At 41.7% G+C, this 26,950-nt stretch overlaps 1 long non-coding RNA gene across 2 annotated transcripts; it reads left to right on the top strand.

Annotated features, from left to right (window-relative positions):
* The first annotated feature begins 2,742 nt into the window (after positions 1-2,742).
* Positions 2,743-24,463, top strand: LOC149972525 (uncharacterized). Of its 2 annotated transcripts, none has more exons than XR_016491211.1 (3): positions 2,743-4,064; positions 4,960-5,182; positions 23,744-24,463. It is a non-coding gene; the product is annotated as an uncharacterized LOC149972525 (long non-coding RNA). The 2 variants fall into 2 exon arrangements; XR_016491210.1 differs by lacking the exon at positions 23,744-24,463 and adding an exon at positions 14,727-19,292.
* Positions 24,464-26,950: the final 2,487 nt, after the last annotated feature.

Below are 26,950 nucleotides of genomic sequence, written 5' to 3'. Positions count from 1 at the left end.
GGAAGGACATCTTTGTGTTGTCTGTGAATTTATAGCACGACTTTTGATGTTCCTTGGTTGGGGTCTGAGCAGATTATTTGTTGCAATTGCAAACATAATAAAATGGTGGTCCGATAGTCCAGGATTATGAGGAAAAACATTAAGATCCACAACATTTATTCCATGGGACAAAACTAGTTCCAGAGTATGACTGTGACAGTGAGTGGGTCCAGAGACATGTTGGACAAAACCCACTGAGTCGATGATGGCTCCGAAAAAGGTCCACGATCAATTTTGTATTTCCACTCGTTCAATTTGCAAGGAAAGGAATCTATGGATATCTAACCCTAAACGTTGTTTCAACCAGTCAAATTACATTCGTATTTATTCCTCAGAGATCCAAGAACATAACCACACTTCACTATATCATTAGGAGTGTAGTATATCCTATAGGACGCAAATTTGGTCAGAGAGTGACTCCTTCATGGCGCGCCGATGACACGGGCGTTCTTTATTTGATTGACTGTAACTGTCAAATAAGCAACAATTGGGGGCTTTATCCCGTATCTGTCGCACCATTTTGCTGCTAACCGTGTGCGACAGCAAGCCTTTTCCTTTTGGACAAAAATGGCAGAAATATGGAGAGTTATGAAGTTAAGAAAACTGGATGTTTTGCAAATGTTGAACTTACAATATGGCTACTAATACTGGAAAAGGTAAATCAAAGTCCAAGTATACAGATTTGACGATATTCTTGCAGAAAAAATGTAATGTAAATGTAAATGCGTCCTTCACGTCAAGTAGGATGCTCATACTTCAATTTATCAGTCTGCACATACACATTCGGAATTACAACCAGAGTGATGGCTATATTTGGGACCTTTCTGATGCATTTCAAAGATGGTGGTATAAAAAGAGGTAGTTTTTTTCTTTGTATTTTCTTCTACCAGATCTATTGTGTTATATTATCCTACATTCAATTCACATTTACACAAACTTCAAAGTGTTTCCTTTGAAATGGTACCAAGAATATGCATATCCTTGCTTCAGGGTCTGAGCTACAGGTAGTTAGAATTGGGCATGTCATTTTAGGCTAAAATTGAAAAAAGGGGGCTATCCCTGAGAAGAAAACATAACAAGCAAGTCCACAAAGCACTGACACATTTCCTCACTGAAACATGTCTCTAAGAAGAACACTTTTATTTTGTCCACCCACTTCACAATGAATGACAAGAGGTCAGTTGTCCCATATCCGACGAAGAGGAGACAGACAATAGGCCTACAGCTATCTCATCTGTGTCCATAATTGGAGAGATGACCCTGGCTGTACTTGCCTAGTAAAATATTAATTATTCCTCAACACCTCACCTGGTGCTCACATTTCTCAAGACGTGTTTAATCTAGAGCACAAGATCATGAAATAGGTCAACGGCAGCTTATGGATTTACAGCCTACCTGGATGTGCAAAGGAATTTGTTTATAGTCCCCAAGTTATAACGCATCACATTTTCTCATTTTTGGTATTTATTTCCGGCTCATTCCATTACATCAACATTGAAGGACTTAATAGATTAAGATCCTAATTTAATTTAAACTCAGCAAAAAAAGAAACGCCATCTCACTGTCAACTGCATTTATTTTAAGCAAACTTAACACGTGTAAATATTTGTATGAACATAACAAGATTCAACAACTGAGACATAAACTGAACAAGTTCCACAGACATGTGACTAATAGAAATGGAATAATGTGTCCCTGAACAAAGGGGGGGTCAAAATCAAAAGTGACGGTCAGTATCTGGTGTGGCCACCAGCTGCTTTGAGTACTGCAGTGCATCTCCTCCTCATGGACTGCACCATATTTGCCAGTTCTTGCTGTGAGATGTTACCGCACTCTTCCACAAAGGCAACTGCAAGTTCCTGAACATTTCTGGGGGGGAATGGCCTTAGCCCTCACCCTCCGATCCAACAGGTCCCAGACGTGCTCAATGGGATTGAGATCTGGGCTCTTCGCTGGCCATGGCAGAGCACTGACATTCCTGTCTTGCAGGAAATCACTCACAGAACGAGCAGTATGGCTGGTGGCATTGTCATGCTGGAGGGTCATGTCAGGATGGCCTACAGAAAGGGTACCACATGAGGGAGGAGGATGTCTTCCAAAAATCTAATCAAATCAAATGTATTTGTCACATACACATGGTTAGCAGTTGTTAATGCGAGTGTAGAGATATGCTTGTGCTTCTAGTTCCAAAAATGCAGTAATAACCAACAAGTAATCTAACCTAACAATTCCACAACTACTACCTTATACACACAAGTGTAAAGGGATAAAGAATATGTACATAAAGATATATGAATGAGTGATGGTACAGATCGGCATTGGCAAGATGCAGTAGATGGTATAGAGTACAGTATTTACATATGAGATGAGGAATGTAGGGTATATAAACATAAAGTGGCATAGTTTAAAGTGGCTAGTGATACATGTATTACATAAAGATGGAAGATGCAGTAGCTGACAGAGTACAGTATATACATATACATATGAGATAAGTAATGTAGGGTATGTAAACATTATATAAAGTGGCTAGTGATATATTTTTTACATCAATTTCCATCAATTTCCATTTTTAAATGGCTGGAGTTGAGTCAGTATGTTGGCAGCAGCCACTCAATGTTAGTGGTGGCTGTTTAACAGTCTGATGGCCTTGAGATAGAAGCTGTTTTTCAGTCTCCCGGTCCCTGCTTTGATGCACCTGTACTGACCTCGCCTTCTGGATGATAGCGGGGTGAACAGGCAGTGGCTCGGGTGGTTGTTGTCCTTGATGATCTTTATGGCCTTCCTGTGACATCGGGTGGTGTAGGTGTCCTGGAGGGCAGGTAGTTTACCCCCGGTGATGCGTTGTGCAGACCTCACTACCCTCTGGAGAGCCTTACGGTTGTGGGCGGAGCAGTTGCCGTACCAGGCAGTGATACAGCCTGACAGGATGCTCTCGATTGTGCATCTGTAGAAGTTTGTGAGTGCTTTTGGTGAGTGCTTTTGGTTTCTTCATTCTCCTGAGGTTGAAGAGGCACTGCTGCGTCTTCTTCACAACGCTGTCTGTGTGGATGGACCAATTAAGTGGTGTAAAGCTCGCCGACATTGGACTCTGGAGCAGTGGAAATGGATTCTCGCACCAATCTAGGTTTGGCAGATGCCAGGAGAATGCTACCTGCCCCAATACATAGTGCTAACTGTAAAGTTTGGTAGAGGAGGAATAATGGTCTGGGGCTTTTTTTCATGGTTTGGTCTAGGCCCCTTATTTCCAGTGAAGGGAAATCATCACTGGAAATAAGCACACCACAGCAGACAATGACATTCTAGATGATTCTGTGCTTCCAATTGTGGCATCAGTTTGGGGAAGGCCCTTTCCTCTTTCAGTATGACAATGCCGCCGTGCACAAAGCGAGGTCTATACAGAAATGGTTTGTCAAAATTGATGTGGAGGAACTTGACTGCACAGAGCCCTGACCTCAATCCCATCAAACTCCTTTGGAATGCCGAATGCAAGTCAGGCCTAATCGCCCGACATCAGTGCCCAACCTCATTAAAGCTGTTGTGGCTGAATGGAAGCAAGTCCCCGCAGCAATGTTCCAACATCTAGTGGAAAGCCTTCCCTGAAGAGTGGAAGCTGTGATAGCAGCAAAGTGGGGACCAACTCAATATTAATGCCCATGATTTTGGAATGAAATGTTCAACGAGCAGGTGTCCACAAACATGTACATAAATGACAGCAAACTAATTTTGGTTTATGGATAGTATTTTAGTTAAAGGTATCATACACTGCAAACATGGAGCTTAAAAACACTGGGCTTTGTATTGCAGAATTAAGGGAAAAGAATGTGGTCACATCAGGGATGATACATAAGAATTCTAGCAGGGATTCACGGAGGGAGAACATTCTTGTGGCTTAGATTTCTTTGTTAACATCACATTTTAATCCCTCACTAGGAGGCAACAACAGATTCTGAGGAAATTACGGAAATTAAAAACTCCACATAACTCCCTGGTCGTGGAGTGGCTGACTTTGTTTCCAACCAGCGAAGGTAAAAATTCTTACAAGATACATTACATATACAATTACTACTGTAGGGGAGAGTGGTGTAAGTTTAGCCATTTCTTTTACATTCAGCATCACTCAGTCAAGGAAAATATAGAATTATTCCTAACAAAGTTATCCACATATATCAGGATGTTGAGTATCCCTGGAAATAATTTGAATTAATGTGAACATTACAGTTTTGAAAACATAGCTTGTCCAAACAAAGTGCTTTCCATGGCACAGGATAAATTAAACTGCTTACACATTTCTGTACTGAATTAAATATTCCCACTAACTCTTTAACAAACATGTTTAAGATAGGCCAAGCCCTGTTGTTACCTCATATCCCAGCTATAATGCCTTCCAATTCTCCTGGGAATTCTTTCAACCATTGACTCAACTCACCCCATGGGCATTGGCTCAACTTATCTTTAGGGAAATATTTTGACTATGTTAACCCACACATCTACAAAGATGCATTTTCATGCCAGGTTTAAGACCTCTTATTAAAGCGTATAGAGACCCCAACTGATGTAAATAACAATCTTAAAACAATCTACTTTGGTTTAGATACAAGCATCATGAAACCTCTGTCAACAACTCAAATGAATTTATTGTGATAATCTGTTTTTTGGACTTAACATGCTTACCACTTTTCCTTGTTGTTTCCTTCACAGACTCCATAAAATAATATATTCCTAAATATTTGGTTGAATGTTTCATTTTGTGTGTGGTGTCCTAGAAACAAGGGTGTCTCAACTTACCCCACTCTCCCCTACTGCAAAAAAAGTAAGGCCCAACATGTTTGGCTCAACTGTAATTTACCTGGTAGAGCAGGTTTAGACTATCCAGACTATCCAGGCTGAGTAGCTCAAATATTACTCCCCTCTTTTGTAAAGGCAGCCACCCATTCCTGAGGACAGATTGGAGACTCTACCAGGGGTCCACCTGATCCTGGTTGTCTCCAGGTACCCAGGGGGCCCAGTGGAAAGAGCTGCTTACTGGAGACTGGGGTCTGGAGCCAGGGCCATCTGACCAGTTGGTTTCCTCAGGGTTGACAGTGGCACTTCCTGTCCTGTCAAAATAAGGCTCCACCTTGTCCTGGATGGATCCCACAGAGGGGTGAGTATGGAGCCACTCTAGCCACAACTCCTCTACTGTTTCACCACACCGGTCAGACCTAGGGACGTGGTTTAACACATCCACCAGAGATACCTGGAGTTTCAGGCAGTTGCTCTGGCCTAGTCTCTTCCTGTCCAGCACTCTAATGGGGTAGCCAGCTAACAATTCCTTCCCCTGGGCCCACAGCTCAGATAGCGGAACAGGTGACCAGCTCTCAGGTTTCCGAGCTTGCATTATAGGGGCCCACAGCACAAGTTATTAATGAGGGAGACAGACACTCAAACAGCTCCTGTGGTTACCGTAGTGACACAGCAAAAAATTGTCCTGACTTTTCGTGTCGCCTGACTCACAGTGCTTACTCAAAACAGAGAGTTTAGAATGAGAGACACATTCCCAAAAGGTTCTGTGAGGGAAAAAAAACATATCCCGGGAACTGGTAGACCTAGATATGAATAGAGGAATAGACAAAAAGAAATGAAAGCAAAGCAAAACTATAAATAGACGCCTAGAAATGCACCCGTGTACAGAGTGCTGCATTTTTACTTTATTGTTTCTCTCCTTTAAAACTTTGCCTAAGTAGAGTAGTATAAATGACAGAGTTCTCTGAGTTTACATTTATTCTGTGATAAAAACAAAAACTGCTGAAGAAATCCATAATAGAAAGAGTCATTATTTAAGGCAACATTTTTGTGATTACGTATTACTTATTTTTAAATGCCAAAAAACGTAACTTATCTCACTTTTTTCAATACGTGAACCAGAAGTCAAAATCAATGGAACATTGGTTGAAAAAATGAATGATGTCAAAGGTCCTCAAGGTAATTCAGATACTGAAGAGGCCATTGTTGATCAATGGCTGTTATCCTCAGCAGTGGCGATTTTAGCATGTTTAAAAATATATATATATATATATATATATATATATATATATATATATTTCACCTTTATTTAACCAGGCAGACAAGTTGAGAACAAGTTCTCATTTACAACTGCGATCTGGCCAAGATAAAGCAAAGCAGTTCGACACATATAACAACACAGTTACACATGGAGTAAACAACCATACAGTCAATAATGCAGTATAAAAACAAGTCTATATACAATGTGAACACATGAGGTGAGATAAGGGAGGTAGGGCAATAAATAGGCCAATATAATACAATATAGCAATTAAAACACTGGAATGGTAGATTTGCAGTAGATTAATGTGATTAATGTGCAGTAGATGAATGTGCAATGTAGAAACACTGGGGTGCAAAGGAGCAAGATAAATAAAAATAAAAAATAAATACAGTAGGGGATGAGGTAGTTGTTTGGGCTATTTATAGATGGGCTATGAACAGGTGTAGTGATCTGTGAGCTGCTATGACAGCTTTGGGGGTGACCAGTGAGATATACCTACCGGAGCGCGTGCTACGGGTGGGTGCTGCTATGGTGACCAGCGAGCTGAGATAAGGCGGGACTAGCAGGGTCTTGCAGATGACCTGGAGCCAGTGGGTTTGTTGACGAGTATGAAGCGAGGGCCAGCCAACGAGAGCATACAGGTCACAGTGGTGGGTAGTATATGGGGCTTTGGTGACAAAACGGATGTCACTGTGATAGACTGCATTCAATTTGTTGTAAAATTGTAAATCTTGGTGGGGCAAACTGAAATTATACTTCTTTAGACGCATGCCAAAAAAGCCACTACACAACACAACACTACATTAATTGCACTATAACGGTGACAAACGGCACCCACAAACTGTTATGGCCTACATAACGCTGTCACAACAGCAGAGCTTACTTTTCTGCATCATCGAGTGAATCCTTACCACTGCTACACCTGGTTATCAGCAGAGCCTTGTCTGGCAGTGAAACAGTCAGCCTCATTTACTGCCTTTTTAAAAAACATAGCTGATATGGCGAACTTGCTTAAACTAATGTGGTTTTTAGAGACAATTGAGATGTACAAACTACTGCATAAAGAAACGATGAGCGGATTAGAGGCCATCTGTAATTTCGATTATGACATTAATGAGTGAGCTAAAACGGAGGTAGTCAATATAACTATTTGAGGGGTAATATCACTAATAAAGGGTGCATATAAGCATACAATGAAAGCTCTTACAATATTTGATGATGACATTTCTCTAAAACAGGCTCTAGGCTGCATGTGCGCCACCAAGTCAGAGCAGTAGGCTAAATTAAAGAGGGACCAAGTTATTAGAGTGAGGCACTTACTACACAACATTCACTTAGTATTACTTTCTTAGCTACAGTATACATATCTCCCTGGCATATTACATAATTTATTCAGCAACACACAAAACATTTTTGGACTCAGTTGTGCTGTGCTCACTTGAACAGGAAGGTGGCGTGGCGGTCCTTCTTGTGAGCAAATTTTGTCATCAAAGTCGGGCATTCTCTGGATGTATGGTCCTTTCAAGACAACTGGGAACCAGTAAAAAAACATACTCTTCAGACATAGTCCCCTCTAGAACGAAGTCCGAATTCTCGACTTGGAATTCCGATTTGGATAACCGTTCAAAACTTATTTTCCCAGTCGTAACTCCCAGTTGTCTTGAACTGACTGAAGTCTGAGATTTGTTTTGAACCTGGCAGAAGTCATGTTGGATTGACAGCATGGCCAATCCTTTAAACATTTTCTGGCCCATGGTGTTGAGTGTGAATGTTTATCCTTTTAAGCTTAGAAAAAAAGACGTGTAAACCCAGACTTGGACCACACACACCCTCTCCACCAAATAGCAGGCAGGGGAAGCAAAATAGTGATTGCTTTGCAACGCTTGCAGTTAACTACTGATTCCTTCCAAACCACTCATTGTTGAATTTCCAACTCGTTGTGTAATGTTTACGTCCAATGGCCAATGAGCACCATACATTTTATCTATAATTTCTCTTCATAAGACTGCTTGTCTAGCTTGCTAGCTAAGATTTTGAAAGTATGATGTTGACATGATCAGTCCAATCAAAGCTACGGTAGATAAAACGTGATTTGACGTCATTTTTTCTGTGGCCAATGACCATGAGCCTTCTTGGATGGGCACTTCTAATGTAAATCTATGCCAGCACCCAAGGGGGTTTGAACTCTAGCTCTCTGTAGATTTTGCGATGACGTAGTGTCCCCATGAGTGACAGAACACTGAGCCAATTCACGCACAACTAGAGAAGATTACCAACCCCTATGCTCTGTATTTTTCACTGGCTGCCCCTACCACAGAAAGCACAGAGCTAGGTTGAAACACCTGCATTTTGGAGCTAGCTGCCTTACTAAAGAAATCAAAAAAGAGACCATGTTTGTATGCAGCTTTATTAACTCAATACATTTTTTTGTATTGTTTGCAAACTGCTTTGTGACACGTATTAACGCCAAAATAACATGCAAAACAGGCAAAAACAAAAAATATGATTACTATTCTTTTTTTTAGCTAAGCAGGTGGGGGTCAAACAGGTAGGGCTTTGCCCCACCTGCCCTGAATGACGGGTCACTACTGATCTTCAGGCATTTATCTGATGTAAACTCTTCCTGTCTGGAGCAGGGTCTGACTCACCCATCAATTCTTAGGTCTCTCACCAATTGAACTCCATAGAATGAACTACATTGCATCACCTCTTTCAAGTGCAGAGTGTTGTGATGATGTGTCTCTACCTAAAAACGCCTCTAAAGTTTTCTTGAGCACATGCTGTATGTTCTCATAATATCACATAAAGTTGTTGAGTTGGTTACAGATTGACGTGGTAAAATATGTCCATTCTTCTATGCTGTAATTAGTTTAGGTATCAAGCTGAGTAAAGCTCCCCCTTAAATGCAAACCTGCCAGAACCTATAAATCCTTCCGTGGGTATTGGCTAAGTGTACCAATAATGTTTCATGGTAGATTTAACGATTAGCTCTATTTAAAGATTCATGGCTCTTTGACCACTCACTAATGAACTCAACACTAAAGTTTTAGTCAGGGCACCAGCTCCATGTTGATGTCAGCTCCTTTCTCTAAGTTGTTGTTGACCCCTCCTCACAGATCTGAAATGTGTGAAGGAATCGGTGATCGGTATCATATCAATGATTTGACATGCTGTGTTTAGCTTTCTGGTGGGCTATGTGAGTTTTTGGCCATGCTCCTTACACCTATCCAGGTCTTTTAGGATATTTTAGCAGTTGGCAAAGACCTAGTAAGAGGACAGAGGGATAGTTGCTATTGAGCCCTTGCTCCATCTCTGGATTAATGGATATGCATTACTGTGTAATGCACAAGGAAATACAGCTCAATCCACCACTAGAAGGCCTAAGGAAAAACCTTGGGAATGTAACCTTTTGTACACCCACAAAATTATTTCCAACAATATTCCACCCATAATTTCTATCAATTCACCAATATGCTATTGACAAAGACTACTGCAACATCAGTTTCGTGATGTGACTATTATTACTGTGATGACTGCTATTCATTGAATAATGACCTACTAAGTTTAATTATAACTAAATTAAATGAATCATGTAACAATGAACTCACTAGGAATTTGGGGCACGACGGGAAAAGTTTATTTCATGAGTTGTCGTTTCCAGGATTAACTCAAGAATATATCGATATCATACCAGTCATCAATCATTTTCTCATACCATTTTCTCATACCAGTCTCATTCTGACCGTCGTTGACTTCGTAAATCTGCACGAACCCTAACCTAAGTGATGAATCAGCGATACACAAAATAACTACTTATTTACTAACTAACTAAATAATCTCACAGAAATACATACACATGGTATAGGTTATTGATTACTAACATACTGCAATGAAAAGTCCCTAGTGGACAATCCCGATATGACTGTTTGTTACACAATGGAAAGGGGGTGGGGAAAGATAAAGAGCGGGTGAGACAAAGTGAGTGGACTTATTGCACATACATTTGGAAACTACGCTCACCATAAATATTAGTATTTAGCACCCTAACAACCGCTCCTTCGGATTAGAAATGTAACATATATTTACACGTAGATGTCATTCTCTGTCGTCTGGTCAAACCACTCGGCTCGTCTATGGGAAGAAGTTTGGTGCAAGTCTCTGGTTGTCCACCAGAGGTCACAATGTCCTTCTTAGTTGTAGGCTTCTTCTGTTCTGAAGTGTTCTTAGAATGTATACATCAGAGGTGTACCACACTGTGGTGAAAGCATTCTGTCTTCCCTCATCTTGGTCAATTGTCCCAGACTACTTTACATGCAAAACTGCAGACGGTGTATGTTTTGTTCTAGTCTTCAACTTCTCAAATCAAAGCAAATGTATTGGTCACATACAGTGGGGCAAAAAAGTATTTAGTCAGCCACCAATTGTGCAAGTTCTCCCACTCAAAAAGATGAGAGAGGCCTGTCATTTTCATCATAGGAACACTTCAACTATGACAGACAAAATTAGAAAAAAAAATCCAGAAAATCACATTGTAGGATTTTTAATGAATTTATTATGGTGGAAAATAAGTATTTGGTCACCTACAAACAAGCAAGATTTATGGCTCTCACAGACCTGTAACTTCTTCTTTAATAAGAGGCTCCTCTGTCCTCCACTCATTACCTGTATTAATGGCACCTGTTTGAACTTGTTATCAGTATAAAAGACACCTTGCACAATTGGTGGCTGACTAAACACTTTTTTGCCCCACTGTATACATAGTCAGCAGATGTTAATGCGAGTGTAGCAAAATGCTTGTGCTTCTATTTCCGACCATGCAGTAATATCTAGCAAGTAATCTAACAATTTCACAACAACTACCTGTATACACACAGGTGTAAAGGAATGAATAAGAATATGTACATATAAATATATGGATGAGCGATGGCTGAAAGGCACAGGCAAGATGCAGTAGATGGTATAGAGTACAGTATATACATATGAGAAATGTAGGGTATGTAAACAATATATAAAGTGGCATTGTTTAAAGAGACTAATGATACATTTATTACATCCAATTTTTTATTATTAAGTGCCTAGAGATTTGAGTCAGTATCTTGGCTGCAGCCACTCAATGTTAGTGATGTCTGTTAAAACCTTTTTGGGATAGAGGGCAGCATTTTCACTTTTGGATGAATAGCGTTCCCAGAGTGAACTGCCTCCTACTCTTTCCCAGATGCTAATATATGCATATTATTATTAGTATTGGATAGAAAACACTCTGAAGTTTCTAAAACTGTTTGAATGATGTCTGTGAGTATAACAGAACTCATATGGCAAGCAAAAACCTGAGAAAAATCCAACCAGAAAGTGGGAAATCTGAGGTTTGTAGTTCTTCAAAGCTTGGCCTATTATCTATGGGGTCAAGTTGCACTTCCCAGGGCTTTCACTAGATGTCAGCCATCTTTAGAAACTTGTTTCAGGCTTCTGCTATAAAGGAGGGGGGAATGGGAGCTGAATGAGTCATGGGTCTGGCAGAGTGTCTCAGGCTCGTGACGCGCGCCCCCGACAGAGTTAGCTCTCGTTCCAGTGAAATTCTCCGGTCGGAACCTTATTGATGATTTATGTTAAAAACAAAGTAAAGATTGATTTCATACATCGTTTGACTTGTTTCTACGACCTGTAATGGAACTTTTCGAGTTTTTGTCTGGATGAAGTGCTCGCGCCTCATGAAGATGGATTACTAGGCTGAACACGCTAACAACAAGTTGCTATTTGGACATAAATGATGGACTTTATGGAACAAAGTGCCAATGATGAAGACCATCAATTGGAAGGGAGTATTTATAATGTTATTTCTAACTTCTGTTGACTCGAACATGGCAGATATTTCTTTGGCTGGATTGGGCTCTGAGCACCGTACTCAGATTATATTTTTTCCATAAAGTTTTTAAAATATCTGACACAGCGGTTGCATTAAGAAGAAGTCTATCTTTAATTCTGTTAATAACACTTGTATCTTTTATCAATGTTTATTATGAGTATTTTTGCAAAATCACTGGATGTCTTGGAATCAAAACATTACTGCTTGTAAAGCGCCAATGTAAACTGAGATTTTTGGATATAAATATGCACATTATCGAACAAAACATACATGTACTGTGTAACATGATGTCCTATGAGTGTCATCTGATGTAGATCATCAAAGGCTAGTGATTCATTTGATCTATTTTTCTGCTTTTTGTGACTCCTATCTTTGTCTGGAAAAATGGCTGTGTGTTTATTTGACTTGGCTATGACCTAACATAATCATATGTTGTGCTTTCGCTGTAAAGCCTTTTTGAAATCAGACACGATGGGTAGATTAACAAGAAGTGTATCTTTCATTTGCTGTATTGTACTTAATGTGTGAAAGTTACATATTTCTAAAAACGATTTTAGAATTTTGCTGACCTCGCCTTTTGGATGATAGCGGGGTGAACAGGCAGTGGCTCGGGTGGTTGTTGTCCTTGATGACATTTTTGGCCTTCCTGTGACATCGGGTGGTGTAGGTGTCCTGGAGGGCAGGTAGTTGAGGGCTGAGAACGTACCCTTTTGGGGCCCCAGTGTTGAGGATCAGCGGGGTGGAGATGTTGTTTCCTACCCTCACTACCTAGGGGCGGCCCGTCAGAAAGTCCAGGACCCAGATGCGCAGGGCGTGGTCGAGACCCAGGGTCTCGAGCTTAATGACGAGTTTGGAGGGTACTATGGTGTTAAATGCTGAGCTGTAATCGATGAACAGCATTCTTACATAGGTATTCCTCTTGTGCAGTTGGGTTAGGGCAGTGTGCAGTGTGAATGCGATTGCGGCATCTGTGGACCTATTGGGGCGGTAAGCATATTGGAGTGGGTGTAGGGTGTCAGGTAGGGTAGAGGTGATATGATATTTGATGACCGAAGAGAGTGCTACAGGGAAATAGTCATTTAGCTCAGTTACCTTAGCTTTCTTGGGAATAGGAACACTGGTGGCCCTCTTGAAGCATGTGAGAACAGCAGACTGGGATAAGGACTGATTGAATATGTCCGTTAACCTCTCTGTCCACGGAACCCGCTAGCAGGCTGAAATTCCACAACATACGGTGATCACTACGTAAATAGTCATATTAAACATTCATGAAAATACAAGTGTCTCACATGTATCGAAAGCCTAGAATCCATCCAATCCATCTGCGTTGTCAGATTTAAAAAAGGATTTACTGCGAAAGAATATGATGCAATTATCTGAGCATAGAGCCCAATAAAAAAAAACAATTTTAACCAGCACAGGTGTAACATAATCACAAACTGCATTAAAATAAATAATTTACCTTTGACGATCTTTTTCTGTTTGCAATTCCAATGCTCATTGTTACACAATGAACGATCTTCTGTTTGATAATATCCGTTTTTATAGCCTAACACAAAACATTTTGTGAACCGCTTGTGTCGTGAATTCCGTCTCATTCCATTTTCGACGACACATTCCAGGTAAATAACCCACACAGAACGTGACTTTTCCAGTCATATTTGGTTTCACTGCAATCAACTGGTTTGTTTGTAACACAATCAAATGTGATGGGCCATTTCGCGGGACGTATTGACTGAAAGAAACCGATTTGAAGACAACAAGTCATGACATCATTGTGCAACAATGATTTGCCCGCTGTTTCGTTGATTGACTGTCTTTTAACCCAATGACCACTGATCGTCTAGAAATCTAGCTGGGTAGATAGCCAATGAGCTGAGCTAAACGGCAATATGCCATGTTTATGTGTTGCAAGACCAACCCATGTAGTAAGCTCCAGCTTAACGAGAGTCATTCGCTATTGAAGTTTCATACCGGAAGGAGAAGCACATATTACGCACTGCATTGTTTGGTGAACGCGCAGATTCAGCTGTTTATATATCAATCATTATGGTGACTAAGTCGGGGAAAGCTAAATCTAAGTCTAGATATACAGATGTACACACAATTTTAGAATAAATTGATTGGGAAGGTGAGACAGAGATTGTTGTAGGACGCTTCATTTAGTGATTGTGGAGGAATATTTTTTGAACGGGAGAGGACATCGTTTTGGACTGGTAAGTTCTTATCATGCTAATGTTTGAAATTAATAATATAAAATATTATTTGTGATTTTTTATTTATTTTAGAAGCAATATATAAACATGTAATGTCATGAAATGTGAGATGTGTGTGTCTGCCGCCCCACCCCAACCCACATGAAATAGCCTATTTGAGGCTGTTGAGGAGAGGGCAGGACCACATCAATGGCCAAAGTGAAATGGAGACAGTAGATACAGATGGTCTGTTGTAATATAATAAAGACATTAGATCTAGCTGGTCTGTCATGATATAATAGAGATAGTAGATCTAGCTGAAATGTCATAATATAAGAGAGACAGTAGATCTAGCAGGTAAAAATAATATTATAAAATATTCAACCTAATATATTCAACCTTCAACCTTCAACTCTCTATATATATTTTTGTATTATACCTGTTGATACAGGGCTCATATGGTAAAATATTCTAACTGAACATTTTCTTTCACAGTGACACTGACTCCGAATGGGAGTCTTATGCGGTGTCCTGTGTGAATTTAAGTATGCTCTCTCTAATTCTCTATTTCTCTCTCTCGGAGGACCTGAGCCCTAGGACCATGCGTCAGGACTACTTGGCATGATGACTCCTTGCTGTCCCCAGTCCACCTGGCCTTGCCGCTGTTCCAGTTTCAACTGTTCTGCCTGCGGCTATGGAACCCTAAACTGTTCATTTTTACTCTTGAGGTGCTGTCCTGTTGCACCCTCTACAACCACTGTGATCTCCACCCGGCACAGCCAGAAGAGGACTGGCCACCCCTCATGCCTGGTTCCTCTCTAGGTTTCTTCCTAGGTTTTTGCCTATCTAGGGAGTTTTTCATAGCCACCGTGCATCTACACCTGTATTGCTTGATGTTAGGTGTTTTAGGCTGGGGCTATATAAATAGATTTGATTTGATAGAGGACTGAGGTTCTTCGAAATATTGAAAGTGTGTAAAAATTGACCCATGTTATTTTGTAAATGTATATATATCTTTTTTTTTCACATATTGTTTCACAATATTTTCCCTGCATTTTTTTTGGGGGGTGTGTTAGAATACCATCTTGGTATTTTGTATATAGTTATTTGTTTCAAAATGTATACCTTCACCAATTTGTCCACTTGGGTACATTTGGGCTTCTTGTGTGGGACACCTGGCTGACTTCATGATAAATGTCATGTAGCATACTCATTTTGGAAGTTATCATTCTGAAACTTTGCACAAGTACTGTTTACTGAAATTGTCCCCATCATCCTATCTGAATATTTGTTTTATCTTGTTCATTTTAAAGATGATGATACAAAAAAAAAACGTATGTTTTTTTTTCATTGTTTTATCCAAACCAGATCTATTGCGTTTTATTCTCCTACATTCAATTCACATGTACACAAACTTTGTTTTCTTTCACATGGTACCAAGAATATGCATATCCTTGGTTCTGTGCCTGAGCTACAGGAAGTTAGATTTGGGTATATCTTCAGGCGGAAATTGCACAAAGTAGGGGGGAGCAGTAAGAAGTTAACCTCTAGTGACACCCCATCCCGTGAATGGGACCGTTGTCATCATCTGACACTAATTAGCATAACGCAACGGACATAAATCTTCCTAGAAAATATTCCTATTCATGAAAATCACAAGTGAAATATATTGGAACACAGTCTAGCCTTTTGTTAATCACCCTGTCATCTCAGATTTTCAAAATATGCTTTACAGCCAACGCTAGACAAGCATTTGTGTAAGTTTATCATAGCCTAGCATAGCATTATGCCTTGCTAACAGCAGGCAACCTTATCACGGAAATCAGAAAAGCAATCAAATATTTTTTTTTACCTTTGATGATCTTCGGATGTTTTCACTCCCGAGACTCCCAGGTAGACAGCCAAAGCTAATTTTTTCCCAAAAATATTATTTTTGTAGGCGAAATAGCTCCGTTTGTTCTTCACGTTTGGCTGAGAAATCGCCCGGAAATTGCGGTCACCACAACGCCGAAAAGTATTCCAAATTAGGTCCATAATATCGACAGAAACATGGCAAACGTTGTTTAGAATCCATCCTCAAGGTGTTTTTCTAATATCTATTCGATAATATATCAGTCGGGACAATTCGATTTTCACTCTGACCGATTGGAGTAATGGCTACCTCTGTATTTTACGCGAGAATCTCTCTCGGAGACACCATGTGACCACTTACGCAATGTGACTGCCTACGGCTATTCTTCAACAGAAATGCGTAAAACTACTTCACAATGCTCTAGACACCTTGGGGAATACGTAGAAAGCGTAAGCTCGTTGATGGTACATTCACTGCTGAATAGGGAGTCATTGGAACTTTTCTCAGGCTTTCGCCTGCAACATCAGTTCTGTTATACTCACAGACAATATCTTTACAGTTTTGGAAACGTTAGAGTGTTTTCTATCCAAAGCTGTCAATTATATGCATATTCTAGCATCTTTTCCTGACAAAATATCCCGTTTAAAACGGGAATGTTTTGTTTCCAAAAATGAAAATACTGCCGCCTAACACCAACAGGTTAACACGCCAGCCAGCTGGGCTGCGCATGCTCTGAGGACGCGGCTAGGGATGCCGTCTGGGCCGGCTGCCTTGCAAGGGTTAACACATTTAAATGTTTTACTCACGTTGGCTGCAGTGAAGGAGAGTCCACATGTTTTGGTAGCGGGCCTTGTCGGTGGCACTGTATTGTCCTCAAAGCGAGCAAAGAGGTTGTTTAGTTTGTCTGGGAGCAAGACATCGGGGTCCGCGACGGGACTGGTTTTCTGTTTGTAGTCTGTGATTGACTGTAGACACTTTCCTGTCTGAGCCGTTGAATTGCGACTCTACTTTGTCTCTATACTGACGCTTAGCTTGTTTGATTGCCTTGCGGAGGGAATAGCTACACTTTTTGTATTCTGTCATGTTTCCGATCGCCTTGGCTTGATTAAAAGCAGTGGTTCGCGCTTTCAGTTTTGCGTGAATGCTGCCGTCAATCCACGGTTTCTGGTTGGGGAAGGTTTTAATAGTCCTTTTGGGTACAACATCACCGATGCTCTTGCTAATAAACTTGCTCGCGAATCAGCGTATATATCAATGTTGTTGTTCGACGCTATCCGGAACATATCCCAGTCCACGTGATTGAAGCAATCTTGATGTGTGGAATCCAATTGGTCGGACCAGCGTTGAACAGACCTGAGCATGGTCGTTTCCTGTTTTAGGTTCTGTCTATAGTCGGGGAGCATCAAAATGGAGTCGTGGTCAGATTTGCCGAAAGGAGGGCGAGGAAGGGCTTTGTATGTGTTGCGGAAGTTAGAGTAACAATGATCCAGGATTTTGCAGCTGATAAAATTTGGGGAGCCTTGTTTTCAGATTAGCCTTGTTAAAATCCCCAGCTACAATAAATGCCGCCTCGGGATATGTGGTTTTCATTTTACATAGAGTCTAATGAAGTTCTTTCAGGGCCATCAAGGTGTCTGCTTGGGGGGGAATATGTGATCATAATCGAAGAGAATTCTCTTGGTAGATAATGTGGTCGGCATTTGATTGTAAGGAATTCTAGGTCAGGTGAACAAAAGGACTTGAGTTCCTGTATGTTTTTATGATCACGCCACGACTTGTTAATCATAAGTAATACACCCCCGCCCATCTTCTTACCAGATAGATGTTTGTTTCTGTCGGCGCGATGCGTGAAGAAACCAGGTGGCTGTACCGACTCTGATAACGTACCCCGAGTGAGCCATGTTTCCGTGAAGCAGAGAAATTTGCAATCTCTGCTGTCTCTCTGGAAGGCAACCCTTCAGAGGGTCTTACCATTTCCTGGTCTTGTAGTTTTAATCATTTCAATGTGTGGACCACGTCCGACGATCTCTGGTCCGTATTTAAATTGCCATTTAATCCTTTCAAGCACTCTGGCCTGAAAGGTGGTTCCATCATGTTGACAAGAACTCTGACCTCATTAGGGGCGTGGCTTAGTTAGTGCACAACAGACATGAAAAACCATTATCTCATTAGAAGTCTAAAATCACATTTACATATTTTCCGAAATAGTTTCACATTTAATCAAATACATTTTACTACATTTAGATGTAAATCTGACATATACCGTGTGAAAGCTCTTAAAGTCACAATGTTCCCGTTATAATGTCTTTCTGATCATTTTAATAACATCACAAAATAAACATGAATTTCCCATATTCAATTTCTCATCATTACCAACACTCGGAGGATGAAATATATTGTCCCGGTGTCCATTGTTTGATATTGAAGTTCTTGGGTAGTAAACTCTTCATAAGGCACACAGACATTCCGATCACCCAAACTAGGCCCCAAAGGGAATCATCTGCTGCCTATGGTTAAAGACTGGGGTGAGATGTCATAAAACTCCCACATCCACCCTCTCCCCCTCTGAGGGAGAGAGAGAGAGCGCTGTGGAGCTGATCCACTGTAACCTGATCCTTTCGATCCTCACAGGAGAGTCATGACATCAGTAAAACACACAACTATTATTCACAATGTAATCTATAGTCCACCAGGACTAAAGTGGAGGAATTAGAAAGAAGCAAACAGACTTTTCTTTATTCATACGTACACTCTATACACGCAGAGGTAATGATCTGTTCTTGCATCGTAGGCAGCGTACCGCCTACACAAGACACATTGCATAATGAACAGCCATAAGTCATAAGCATATTTTCTGATCAAGGCCATTATCATCACCAGAGGTAGAGAACACAAAAGGTTGAAAACAATATTTACTAGGACATACTTATGATGTTCCTCTTCCCTGAGAGAGAGCGAGAGAGAGAGAGAGAGAGAGAGAGAGAGAGAGAGAGAGAAATGAGTTTGAGTTATGTCAATATATTAACAGATTCATATTTTAGGAGTTAGTCCTTTAGATTATCCATCCCTGTCACAAATAATACAGACGTTCTTACTGAGGTCATTGATAGTCACTCTATCCGGCCTCAAAAAAGGTTAAATAAAAATGCAATAAAATAACAATTGCTCTTCTGTCCTAATATTTCCTTTATTTGTTCAGGAGATACAGTATAATATCTGAGTATATCATGAGACACAGGAGATATGTGAATGATGAGGCATACAGTATGATCTCCTCAATGTGGGCCACTAAAGCCTCCTAGCTGTCTGTAAGTCATGCTTGCCCTGACCAGTGTCGTATGCCCCCTGGTCTTTCCCCTAATTTGTTAACCAATGCCTTAACACTTACTAATTGCCGTGGCAACACAATTTCCAAAGGGAGTGAGAGGAAATGATGCCATGCAGATTTAAATCATTTCAACTGAGAGAATAATGGCCCTGGAATCCCATTGGGTTTGCAATCAGAATGGAGTAATTTGAAGGGGAGATCTTTAGAATAGATCAGATTTACAGATGTGTTTGGATGGATATACATTGGACACTTTGTCACTAATCCCCTCCCAGAATCTCACGAATCTGTACTTTTCGTTCACAGGGAGAATAATTCATGCATGTTTGGGCCACACTACCGTAGTGTTAGCTACTTTTAATTTAAAGAGAATCTAACTGAAGACGGGACAGACATAAGGCGTATACAGTGCCTTGCAAAAGTATTCATCCCCCTTGGAGTTGAGTTATAAAAAAATAACCGAAACTTTGAACATCCCACGGAGCACCATTTAAATCCATTATTACAAAATGGCAAGAATATTCGTCCAAAACAAACCTGCCAAGAGAGGGCCGCCCACCAAAACTCACAGACCAGGCAAGGAGGGCATTAATCAGAGGGGCAACAAAGAGACCAAAGATAACCCTCAAGGAGCTGCAAAGCTCCACATTGGAGATTGGAGTATCTGTCCATAGGACAACTTTAAGCCGCACACTCCACAGAGCTGGGCTTTATGGAAGAGTGGCCAGAAAAAAACCATCGCTTAAAGAAAAAAATAAGCAAACACGTTTGGTGTTCGACAAAACGCATGTGGGAGACTCCCCAAACATATGGAAGAAGGTACTCAGGTCAGATGTGACTAAAATTGAGCTATTTTGGCCATCAAGGAAAACGCAAACCCAACAAATCCAACACCTCTCATCTCCCCGGGAATTTCACCCCCACATTGAGGTATAATGGTGGCAGCATCATGCTGTGGGGATGTTTTTCATCGGCAGTGATTTGGGAAACTGGTCAGAATTGAAGGAATGAAGGATGGCGCTAAATACAGGGAAATTCTTGAGGGGAAAACTGTTTCAGTCTTCCAGAGATTTGAGACTGGGATGGAGGTTCACCTTCAGCGGGACAATGACACTAATCTGCTAAAGCAACACTCAAATGGTTTAAGGGGAAACATTTAAATGTCTTGGAATGGCCTAGTCAAAATCCAGACCTCAATCCAATTGAGAATCTGTGGTATGATTTAAGATTGCTGTACACCAGCGGATCCCATCCAACTTGAAGGAGCTGGAGCAGTTGTGCCTTGAAGAATGGGCAAAAAATCCCAGTGGTTAGACGTGCCAAGCTTATAGAGACATACCCCAAGAGACTTGCAGCTGCAATTACTGGAAAAGGTGGCTCTACAAAGTATTGCTCTACAAAGTGGGGGGGGGGGGGGGAATAGTTATGCACGATCAAGTTTTCAGTTTTTTTTGTCTTATTTCTTGTTTTATTCACAATAAAAAATATTTTGCATCTTCAAAGTTGTGTAAATCAAACCCCCCAAACCCCCAAGAATGCATTTTAATTCCAGGTTGTAAGGCAACAAAATAGGAACATTTCCAAGGGGGGTGAATACTTTCGCAAGCCACTGTAGGTCTGCTGTATGGGTGATGCCACTGGTGAGGCCAATAAGTGCTGCATTAGTATCAATTAATCATGCCTATCTGTGTGGTTACAACAGAAAATGTAATAAAAGACAGACTTAATATGCTGTTCAGTGTTCACGATATTCTCGGTGTAGAGAATTAAAAGATTCATGTTATTTAAATCTGCATGGCTTCATTTCCTCTCAATCCCCGTGGAAATTGTGTTGCCACAGCAATTAGTAAGTGTTAAAGCATTGGTTAACAAATTAGGGGCAAGACCAGAGGACAGTGGTCAGGTCAAGCATGACTTACAGGCAGCTAGGAGGCTTTAGTGGCCTACGTTCACTGAGCAGATCATGCTGTATGATGGTATGCCTCCTCATTCACATATCTCGTACAGTTTACTTTGTGCATGACACAAGTCATTTTTGTAACAATTGTTCACAGACAGATTATTTCACTTAAAATTCCCTGTATCATAATTCCAGTGGGTCAGAAGTTTACATACACCAAGTTGACTGTGCTTTAAACAGCTTGGAGAATTCCAGAAAATGATGCCATGGTTTTAGAAGCTTCTGATAGGCTAATTGACATCAATTGGAGGTGTACCTGTGGATGTATTTCAAGGCCTATCTTCAAACTCAGTGTCTCTTTGCTTGACATCATGGGAAAATCAAAAGAAATCAGCCAAGAATCCACTGCTCCAAAACAGCCAACTGCACTTAGGGACAAAGATTGTACTTTTTGGAGAAAAGTCCTCTGGTCTGATGAAACAAAAATAGAACTGTTTGGCAATAATGAACATCGCTATGTTTGGATGAAAAAGGGGGAGGCTTGCAAGCCGAAATAAGCTTGGTCGCAAATGGATCTTCCAAATGGAAAATGTCCCCAAACAGACTTCCAAAGTTGCGGCAAAATTGCTTAAGGACAACAAAATCAAGGTATTGGAGTGGCCATCACAAAGCCCTGACCTCAATCCCATAGAAAATTTGTGGGCAGAACTGAAAAAGTGTGCGAGCAAGGAGGCCTATATACCTGACTCAGTTACACCAGCTCTGTCAGGAGGAATGGGCCAAAATTCACCCAACTTATTGTGCGAAGCTTGTGGAAGGCTACCTGAAATGTTTGACCCAAGTTAAACAATTTAAAGGCAATGCTACCAAATACTAATTTAGTGTATTTAAACTGTGTGATGTGATGAAAGAAATAAAAGGTGAAATAAATCACTCTCTCTACTATTATTCTGACATTTCATATTCTTAAAATAAATTGGTGATCCAAACTGACATAAGACAGCAAAGAGCTGTCTTAAAAGACCGAAGAGCGATTGTTATTTAATTTTGCTTTTATTGAACCTTTATTTAGGCAGGGTGAAGTGACTATTTCTACGCAATGAACTCACAGTATGAACCGCTGGATTATTTGAAGAAGGGATGGATAATCTGAAGGACTAACCCCCAAAATATGAATTTGTTAATTCTCTACACTGAGCAGCATATCAAGTCTGTCTTTGGTGACATTTTCTGTTGTCTCACAGATCTGTACTATTCATTCCCTAGTAAACACAGCTGATTTAAACTAATTGCATTTTTAACTGAAGTTCATGATTAGTTGATTATTGGTCAGGTGTGTTAGCTGGGGCTGGGGCAAAGTTGCCCGGGCCTGCAAGTCTTACTGAAGATGGGATACGTATACGTCTGCAGTATGGGTGAAGCCAATAAGTGCTGCATTAGTGACAAGTAATCATGATGCTTAATCATTTAAAAACACATTGCAATTGATTTGTCCTACGTGACCTAAAGGTCAGCATTAACTTTTAAGGACAAAACATTCATGGAATGCTAGTAGAATATGTTGGATACAACATAACATATCACCAAAGACAGACTGATATGCTGCACAGTGTTCATGATATTCTCTATGTAGAGAGAGCATACATTTGGAATTTATGACATGCGCTTTGTTGTTTTGTTCAACCCAGCAATGAATGTCTGCCGTTAATTAAGACGAGAAACCACAGTTCCCATCCATTTGTTTAGCTTGACTCTTCTTGGAGTACATAGTCATTAACAACCCGAATTCATCAAAAGACCTAGTCTTATTTTAAAGAATTTGGGAATACTTTGTCTCAATATATTTCTTTAGTAGACATGATAAGTAGGGTCAGCAAAGAACTTCCGAAAATCAAGACTAGGGGAGGAAAAAACAACAATGTGTAGTGATGCAGAAAATTAAATAATTGACAGGAAATAATTGGTTGTTTTGCTCAGTTTGTCTCTGTCTGCATAGTGTTCTCTCTCTCTCTCTCTGTCTGTCTCTCTCCTTCTATCTCTCTCTCTCTCTCCCAACAGGTGACATCAATAAGGGAACATATTTTTCACCTAGATTCACCTGGTCAGTCTGTCATGGAAAGAGCTGGTGTTCCTATTGTTTTGTACATTGTTTTGTGTGTTATGTACGTATGTTTTGTGTGTTCTTTGTTTGGTTAGGGTGTGATGTGGGTGGGCATTCTATGTTTGTATGTCTAGGTTTTGTACTTCTATGTTTTGGCCGGGTATGGTTCTCAATCATGGACAGCTGTCTTTCGTTGTCTCTGATTGAGAACCATACTTAAGTAGCCTGTTTTCCCACTGTTAGTTGTGGGAGATTATTTTCTGTTTAGTGTTGGTTACACCTTGCAGAACTGTTTTGGCTATTATTTTTTGTTATTTTGTATTCAGTGTTCAGTCAGTTAAGCTAATAAAGATGAACACGTACCCCGTTGCATTTTGGTCCAATGACTCCTCTTCTTCTTCCAATGAATGCCGTGACAGAACCACCCACCACAAACGGACCAAGCAGCGGGGTAACAGGGAGCAGAGGTTGATGGACTCATGGACATGGGAGGAGATGTTGGACGGCAAGGGACCCTGGAGACAGGCTGGGGAATATCGCCGCCCCATGGAAGAAATGGAGGCAGCTAAAGCTGAGCGGCGGCGATATGAGGTCAGGCAGCGCAACAGGCACGAGAGGCACACGGGAAGATTGGCGGAGTCAGGCAAGAGACCTGAGCCAGCTCCCCGTGCTTAAAAGAAGCTCAGTGCATTTGGTCTCCGGTGCGCCGTTTCGGTCCAGGGTATCCTGCACCGGCTCTGCATACTGTGTCTCCGGGGCGTTGGGAAGGTGCAGTACGCCCTATGCCTGTGCTCCGCCTGTGCCGGGCGAATGTGGGCATTGAGCCTAAGGGAGAGGTGCGAGTGTTATGCACCCGATCTCCAGTGCTCCCCCACAGCCCGGTTTGACCTGTGTCTGCACTCTGGAGGCGCCGGGATAAGGTGGTCATCCAGCCTGGAGGAGTGGTGCCAAGGCTGCGCAACAGAGCTCCAGGGCTCCCCCACAGCCCGGTCCATCCGGTGCCTCCTCCACGCACCAGGCCTCCTGTAGGTCTCCCCAGCCTGGTGGGCCCAGTGGCAGCCCCACGCACCAGGCTGTCTCTCCGTCTCATCCCTCCAGGTTCTGACCCCAGTCTGGAGCCGCCAGAGCCGCCCTCCTGTCCGGAGCCGCCAGAGCCGCCCTCCTGTCTGGAGCCGCCAGAGCCGCCCTCCTGTCTGGAGCCGCCAGAGCCGCCCTCCTGTCCGGAGCCGCCAGAGCCGCCCTCCTTTCGGGAGCCGCCAGAGCCGCCCGTCAGTCCGGAGCCGCCAGAGCCGTCCCTCAGTCCGGAGGTGCCAGAGCAGCCCGTCAGTCCAGAGGTGCCAGAGCCGCCCGTCACTCCAGAGGCGCCACTCACTCCAGACTCAACCATCAGTCCAGTGGCGTCCACTAGTCCGGGGTCGGCGGTGAGGGTTCCCGCTCCAGAGGCGTTACTAAAGTTGGTCGAGCCAGAAGTGGGGCGGGGTCTACGTCCCTCACCAGAACCACCACCGCGGAGTAATGCCCACCCAGACCCTCCCCTATAGTTTCAGGTTTTGCGGCCGGAGTCCGCACATTTGGGGGGAGAGGGGGTACTGTCACGCCCTGACCGTAGATTGCTTTGTATGTTTCTATTTTTTGTTTGGTCAGGGTGTGATGTGGGTGGGAATTCTATGTTTGTATGTCTAGGTTAAGTATTTCTATGTTTTGACCGGGTATGGTTCTCAATCAGGGACAGCTGTCTTTCATTGTCTCTGATTGAGAACCATACTTAGGTAGCCTGTTTCCCCACTGTTAGTTGTGGGTGGTTGTTTTCTGTTTAGTGTTGGTTGCACCTTGCAGAACTGTTTCGGCAATTATTTTTTTGTTATTTTGTATTCAGTGTTCAGTCAGTTAAGCTAATAAAGATCAACATGTACCCCGCTGCATTTTGGTCCAATGACTCCTCTTCTTCTTCCGATGAATGCCGTGACATGTTGAGATATTCCACAGTTTGGGAACCACTGCTCTAATACACAGCTGTCCTCACAAACACTAAACTGTGATTTCTTAACAAAAAACAATACGGACATTAGATTAAAATAGATTTCTAGGCCTTTGAATCAGACCAGTCACTGTTTGTAATGTGAGGTGTTATACAGCCATTCTCAGATCCTTAGTAAACAATTTAGGAATCTATACATCCAATAGAACTAAGGACTTCCTGTGATCGGAATGGGTTCAGGGTGGCACAAGTGTCCCTATTATTCATGGGGTCATTTGACAAGTCAAGGCCTTGGGTGGTTGCCATGGAGACATGCATATTTTCAGGACATGATCCACTTGGAAAGAACTTAAATTGGCTTGGAGGATATAAAATTACAATTAGCTAGTAAAGGCTGTGTTTAACTCTCTTTCTGGAGTCCTGCAGTGCCCACTCAGGTTCATTGTGATGCAAAACATTCTTGATTAATATAGAGTCTGAATGGATATGGAGTCCAGTCCTCTAACCTGACTGTAAATGCATTACCCTGCAAACCAAAGTTGGGGACAGCATGGGTTTATTGTTATGGGTTTGTGTCTTCTCTTCAATAGTTTTGCTATTGTTTCCACACAGATGTCCTATGTAATATGCCATCTTAATTGGTACTGAGCTGCCTCAGTTCTTTTAAAATAAATGAGGAGGCATGCAGGATAGCTGTACCTCATCGATTTAGATGGAACAGAGGGGATTCTATTAGTCCTGTGGAGGACATGTTTTTTCTCAGCTGCGCCCTAAATTGGATCAATCAACCCTCCATTCCAAATGGCAAAACCTCTGATTACACCAATTAGTGGGACTTTAAATTAAATACCCCTTGCACCTCCTCCCGTCTGTCCGTCCGTCTGTCCGTCTCTGTATGCCCTTTTCCTTTGTAGCTATGTTCACTACTTCTTCTCAGATACACAATCATGCCTACGACCACAGTGGAAAAGAGGTCATGTCTCTTTCTATTTAAATCCTGTTTTATTTATGTGTCACATGAGCCGACCTTACAGACCTTACAGTGAAATGCTTACTTACAATACCCTAACCAACAATGGAGTTAATCTATTTTTAATAAACTTAAAAAGTAAGAATAAGAAATAAAGTAACAAATAATTAAATAGCAGCAGTAAAATAAAAAAAGCAAGGCTATATACAGGGGGTACCGGTACAGAGTCTACGTGCGGGGGCACCGGTTAGTTTAGGTAATTCGAGGTAATATGTACATGTAGGTAGAGTTATTAAAGTGACTATGCAGAGATAACAGAGAGTAGCAGCAGTGGTAAAGAGGGGGGGGGGGGGTGCAAATAGTTTGGTAGCCATTTGATTAGATGTCCAGGAGTCTTATGGCTTGGGGGTAGAAGCTGTTTAGAAGCCTCTTGGACCTAGACTTGGTGCTCCGGTACCGCTTGCCATGCTGTAGCAGAGAGAACAGTCTATGACTAGGGTGGCTGGAGTCTTTGACAATTTTCAGGGCCTTCCTCTGACACTGCCTGATATAGAGGTATTGGATGGCAGGAAGCTTGGCCCCAGTGATGTACTGGGCCATACGCACTACCCTCTGTAGTGCATTGCGGTCGGAGGCTGAGCAGTTGCCATGCCAGGCAGTGATGCAACTAGTCAGGAC

This window comes from Oncorhynchus mykiss, chromosome 23, assembly GCF_057628025.1.
Source record: "Oncorhynchus mykiss isolate SJ-2025 chromosome 23, ASM5762802v1, whole genome shotgun sequence".
Taxonomy (NCBI): Eukaryota; Metazoa; Chordata; class Actinopteri; order Salmoniformes; family Salmonidae; genus Oncorhynchus; species Oncorhynchus mykiss.
Note: the sequence above shows the minus strand (reverse complement) of the source record. Positions and strands in the feature narration are given on the sequence as shown.